Raw genomic sequence first — 5,569 nt, 5'->3', positions numbered from 1 at the left:
TCGCCGCCCCAGCCGTGATTGTGCCGCTCCCGCCGCCCGCGGCCGCTTTAACCGGGCGGCCACACGTGACCGCCGCCCCTCCCTCCCCGCGCCCCGCCCGGGCCGCCACAGCGCCGGCAGCGGGGATGGGAGCGGCGCTGGGATCGGGAACGGGAACGGCACCGGCACCGGCACCGGCACCGGCACCGCCGTGCGCTCACCGCAGCCCGGCCCGCCCCGGCCATGGACACCTTCCACTGTCCCAGGCTGCTCCAGCCTGGCCTTGGGCACTGCCAGGGATCCAGGGGCAGCCCCAGCTGCTCTGGGCACCCTGTGCCAGGGCCTGCCCACCCTCACAGCCAGGAATTCCTTCCCAATATCCACCTAAATCTACCTTCTTTCAGCTTCCAGCCATTCCCTGTGTCCTGTCCCTCCATCCCTTGTCCCCAGTCCCTCTCCAGCTCTCCTGGAGCCCCTTCAGGCCCTGCCAGGGGCTCTGAGCTCTCCCTGGAACCTTCTCTTCTCCAGCCTGAACTCACCATCACGTTTTCCCCACTGCTCTCCCATCCCCATGGCTCTGGGCAATGCTCTGTCCTTTCCCCAGCCCTACTTTGATTCACCCCAGTTGCTCACACTGAGCAGTTTTCCCAGTTCTGCTCCCACCATCCATCCCCATTTCCCAGAGGAGGATGCTGTGTACCCATCCCACCCTCTGGAAGCTGCTGGACTCCTGCTCTGAGCTCTGTGTGCTCACAGAGTCCTTTGCATGGCCCAGAACCAGCTCATCACCCCCTGCCATCACCTTTAGCAGCAGGACAAGGGGAAATGGATTTAAACTAAAAGGGAAGAGATTTAGATCAGATATTAGGCAGACTTCTACAGTGAGGGTGAGGAGTCCCTGGCACAGGGTGCCCAGAGCAGCTGTGGCTGCCCCTGGATCCCTGGAATGTCCAAGGCCAGGCTGGACACTGGGGTTTAGAGCAGCCTGGGACAGTGGGGGTGTCCCTGCCATGGCAGGGGTGGCACCGGGGGAGCTTTAAGATCCCTCCCAATCCAAACCAGTCTGGGATTCTATCTCTGGTTTTTGGTTACTGGATACCATGAGGATCTGTGTTCTGCTCCCTTTTGCACATGGAGCGACGGATGAAGAACATCATCCTGTATGACTGAAACTAGGCAGGGAGTTGCCAAAAACACTTGAGAACAAATAAACCATGAAAGGAGACAACTGATAACAAAATTACGGACAGGAACAAAATGAAAGACAGGTCAAAGATGTACAAGCACAAACCAATAATGAACTAAAGCAAAAAGTATCAGGAAAAGAAGTTGGGAAGTGTGGAAGAATGGCTGGATGAACAGAGCCATAGATCCCTGGAAATGTTGTACAAGCAAACCCCATGTCAGCTTAGCATAAGCATGCCATGATAGGGAGATTGCAAAGTAGGCTGCATCTTGCTGACAAGGACGAAAGGGCAAGGACAGCGACAAAAATCAGGGAGAAATGTGGTTTTGCAATATAAAAATAGGGAAGTAAAAGTGACGAGAACGAGGAGGAAGCCTGTGTTAGAAACCGCAAGGCAGGAAGAGTGTGTAAATGTAACCTTTTGCTTTAAACCAATGAACTAACAATGAGAATGCAGAATTACTGGGACAATATAAATGTACTGTTGTACTCGAAATAAATCAAAGCTTGCTTTACCAATATTGATTGATTGCATGTCTTCCCTAGCCATCCACAGGGAAGGACTCCAACACTCCTTGACCATTCAGTGTAAGAGCACTGTCTGTACTCGGAGTTTTGTTGGTAGAAGTTTAGGAATAATATAACTTGGGATAATATAGGCTGGGATATGGGCACCAGGAACAACTTTATCTATTTTGTCACTGCAGGACAGTTCATTCATTAAGAATATTGTGAGTTTTACCTTTTTGTAGTTTAGTCTTAGAACTGGAATATGAAAGTAAAGCTGACTTCATTGTTAAAAATAGCTCCTAATGGACGGGTCCTTGTAGCCATTATGATCCCACTCGGATCAGTCACATGGATTTGCTTCCAAAAATCAAAGCCTCTTAGTGACTTTTTGCCAGCACAATTAAAGACTTCAAATACCAAATACTTCATACTGAAATTAAAAAAAGAAAAAAATCCCACATAGAACAATTGCTATTAAAAATGCTTCTTTTGAAATATCTAATAATAATTTTTTGGATGTCTGTCTGACACAGTGTTGATTCTGAGTGATGATTTTTGCTCTTTTCTCTTTTGGGAATGGAACAAGCCTTGGAATTGTGTTTGTTTCCTCAGTCTGTAAGCACTGCTGAAGAGCAGAGTCAGACAAGTCCCAGCCACTCTTTGAGGTCCTGCTTATCTAAATGCAGGGACCTGTGTGACCAAGCAGAATCCTGGAATGGTTTGGGTTGGAAGGGACCTTAAATCCCTCCCAGTGCCACCCCTGCCATGGCAGGGACACCTTCCACTGTCCCAGGGTGCTCCAAGCCCTGTCCAGCCTGGCCTTGGACATTCCAGGGGTCCAGGGCACCCACAGCTGCTCTGGGCAGCATCTTTGGAGCCACGAGTGTCACAAAATCCAACCTGCCTTTCACGACTCTACAAAAGTTACACGGTGCAATCTTCTGTTAAATGTCCCTTTTGTTTCAAGCCATTTATTCCTGGGACAAGGATCTCAGAGGTAGAGCTCAAATCGTGCCATCAGGAAAAAACTCTGGATTGAAAAAAGTAAAAGAACTAAACCACAGGAAACAATTCTTCACATTAATAAGGCACTTTCCATTTCCATGACCTTCCTACACCTTTAATACTGCAAAGTTTGGAGAAATTAATGACATGTGACTTTTGACATGTGTCCAAAGGGCATATGGAGCACATTCCACAGTGACCACACACAGACTGGCACCAGAGAGGAGCCAGCTGTGCTTTCCAGCTGTTCACAAATCAAAATTCCTGTCTCTGAAAGGATCTGGATCAATCATCTGGGAACTCATCTATTTGCCACTTCTGACATGATTTTCTCCTGCCTGCTTTAGGCTGTTTGGAAAGCTGAGCCTTTACAAGAGTTGTGCCAGGGTCAGCCCCAGGCAGGAGGAGGAGCTTTCCACAGAGAACTCGGCAGGGTTGGGCCTAAAGCCCAGATTTTCAAAAGGATTTTGCTGCCTAAAGGTGCAGTAAGGGCTCAGCAGGGTTTCCACACACTCCTAAGTTTTGGGGCTGTGAGCTCTGTTCTCAGGGTGGGTGTTGGTGTTACTTGATGCAGGTTCTTGTTTGTTTTGTGCACCTAAAACATTACAAAGATCCTCCAGTGGGCAGTTTAAAGATAATTAAAAGGGTTCAAAAGCCCTGCTTACTTCTCAGTATGGACTGCTTTGAAAGGCAAATTCTTAGTTCTGTTCTCCTGCAAATACTGATAACATGGAACATTTTCTCACTGAACATGAAAAGAGTGTCATTTCCAGCACACAGATAGTGGGGGACATTTTCTGTTTGGAAAATGGACAAACCTTTTCCGTGGTTTGGAAAGATACTCAAATGTAGCACACATCAAAACAAGCATGGAGGGCTGAGATTGGTGAGCAGACAGAGATTTACACCTGGTAATGACCACAGCAGCTGGGAGTAGGGAGAAAATCCCCAGGTCTGCAGTGTTCCAGCTGAAGCAGCCCTGCTCCAGAGTGTAAATACTTGGAGAGGTTTCCAAGGCAAACATTCATCACTGATTAGGAGGCAGGAAAGCTGAATTTTGCCACTGTTCCTACATCTGGGAACTCAGATCTAGACATAATATTTCACAGAATCCAAGATTAATTGAGGCTGGGAAACACCTCCAAGAGCACTGAGTCCAAGCTGTGACCACCAGAGCAGCACTGGGTGGGTGACACTGCCCAGCTTAGGGACAGAGCCACTGTCTGCACTCCCTCAGCAAGGAACTGGGCAAGAAAACCACAATTCTTGGGTTCCTGGAGTCATTTTCATCTGACAAACATGGAGAGAACAGTCCAGACAACTCTTTTGATGGCTCTGGGTGAAGCTTTGATGGAATCACAGCATGGTTTAGGCTGGAAAATCTCTGAGACCATCGAGTCCAGCTGTTCCCCCAGAACTGCCCCATGTCCCCAAATGCCACATCCACAAACAGAGAATCAAGGCTTCCCTCAGTCTGTAAGACAGAGCTGAGCTGTTGATTTGACAGAGCACATTTCAGCCTGTCAGACTGACAGTGCAGACTTGTGAGATCCTGAAGGAGGGGGCCAACAACAGCACATTAAAATAATTTATTGAGGACTGTTTGAACTGGATTTTTCAGTGTTATTTATAGTCTTCATAATTACCATGTGGTTAAAAGGCTCAAGCCCTCCAAAGCTGGGGAAGTCTTTGATTTGGTTCTGCCAAGATGTCTTTTTCAATCATCAGTAAACAGGCAGAGTTCCTGCCATGGGATATCTGACAAGTCTGGGGAGGATTCATCATTACTCTATCACTGAATTCCCAAGTTCTTCCATCCAAACCTCTTCCATAACATAATGATCATCTGGCAGTAGGAGCAGCTCTGCTCGAATCCTTGTTTGATTGAGCAATCATCTGGAGGCCCATAAGTTTTGTCTCATCAAAACCACTCCTAGCACTCCCCCCTCCACCTATCAGTGCCTCTCACCTCCACAAAATCCATTTATAAAAAGCCAGGTCTCCCAGCAGGCCCCACAGGCAGGAACATGGGAAATCAGGATGGCTTCAGGCATCTCTCCAGGCTGGAAACTGCCTTTCCCTGCAGCGTGACATCCTCAAAAGCAAGCAATGAAACTTGTACTGCTAACAGATATGGGCATGTTAATATTTAAAATGATGTCCAGCATCCTGTCTTAGCACAGCAAAAGTAAAATCTGAATTGCACAAACATTTACAGCAAAATCTTCATGGTTCCATCACTCCTATCCATGTTCAGAATACAAAGACTGAATTCCATTTATATTAATGGCAGAGATTTAATCAAATTCCTGTGCTGTCTTCAGATGAAAAGCTGACCAATATGAACCTCATTTTATTCTTCTGTTATGTTAAATAATGTGCATTTAGTAGGTGGCTATTTTGGCTTTGGGAAGAAATGATCTGCAGTTTTCAATGTCTGCACTGTGTGTACACGCAGAGTTATCAGTTCATGCAATCTCAAACTTTGGAGGTCTGAAGAAATTAGAAATTTCAAGTTCAACCAAAGCAACAAGTGCCCAAAGTGCCACCTAAACCCAAACATGAAGCATGGATTAGGTTTTAGGATCTCCTAGAAAGAGAACTCTCTTTTGGAACAGACACAAAGGGCTACAGCCAAAACTATCCCGTAATAGTTACGAGCTGTAATTTGACATTTTAGATGCACATTCCTCTTGCCAAGCAATATCATATTTTGGCTCTTGAAGGAGAAAATAAAGAGAAGGATCTGTCCAGGATGAGTAATTTAGTACAATGTAATCAAGGCAAGCTGCCCCACAGACTGGGGACTCAATTAAAATTAGCAAGTCAGGTCCTCTTAAATAAAAGTGTGTGCATTAAACAGGAAAGAATTTAGAAAGAAAAATGGTT

This window comes from Haemorhous mexicanus, chromosome 9 (genome assembly GCF_027477595.1).
Source record: "Haemorhous mexicanus isolate bHaeMex1 chromosome 9, bHaeMex1.pri, whole genome shotgun sequence".
NCBI lineage: Eukaryota > Metazoa > Chordata > Aves > Passeriformes > Fringillidae > Haemorhous > Haemorhous mexicanus.
The sequence above is the reverse complement of the archived record's forward strand: the minus strand, read 5'-3'. Positions refer to the sequence as shown.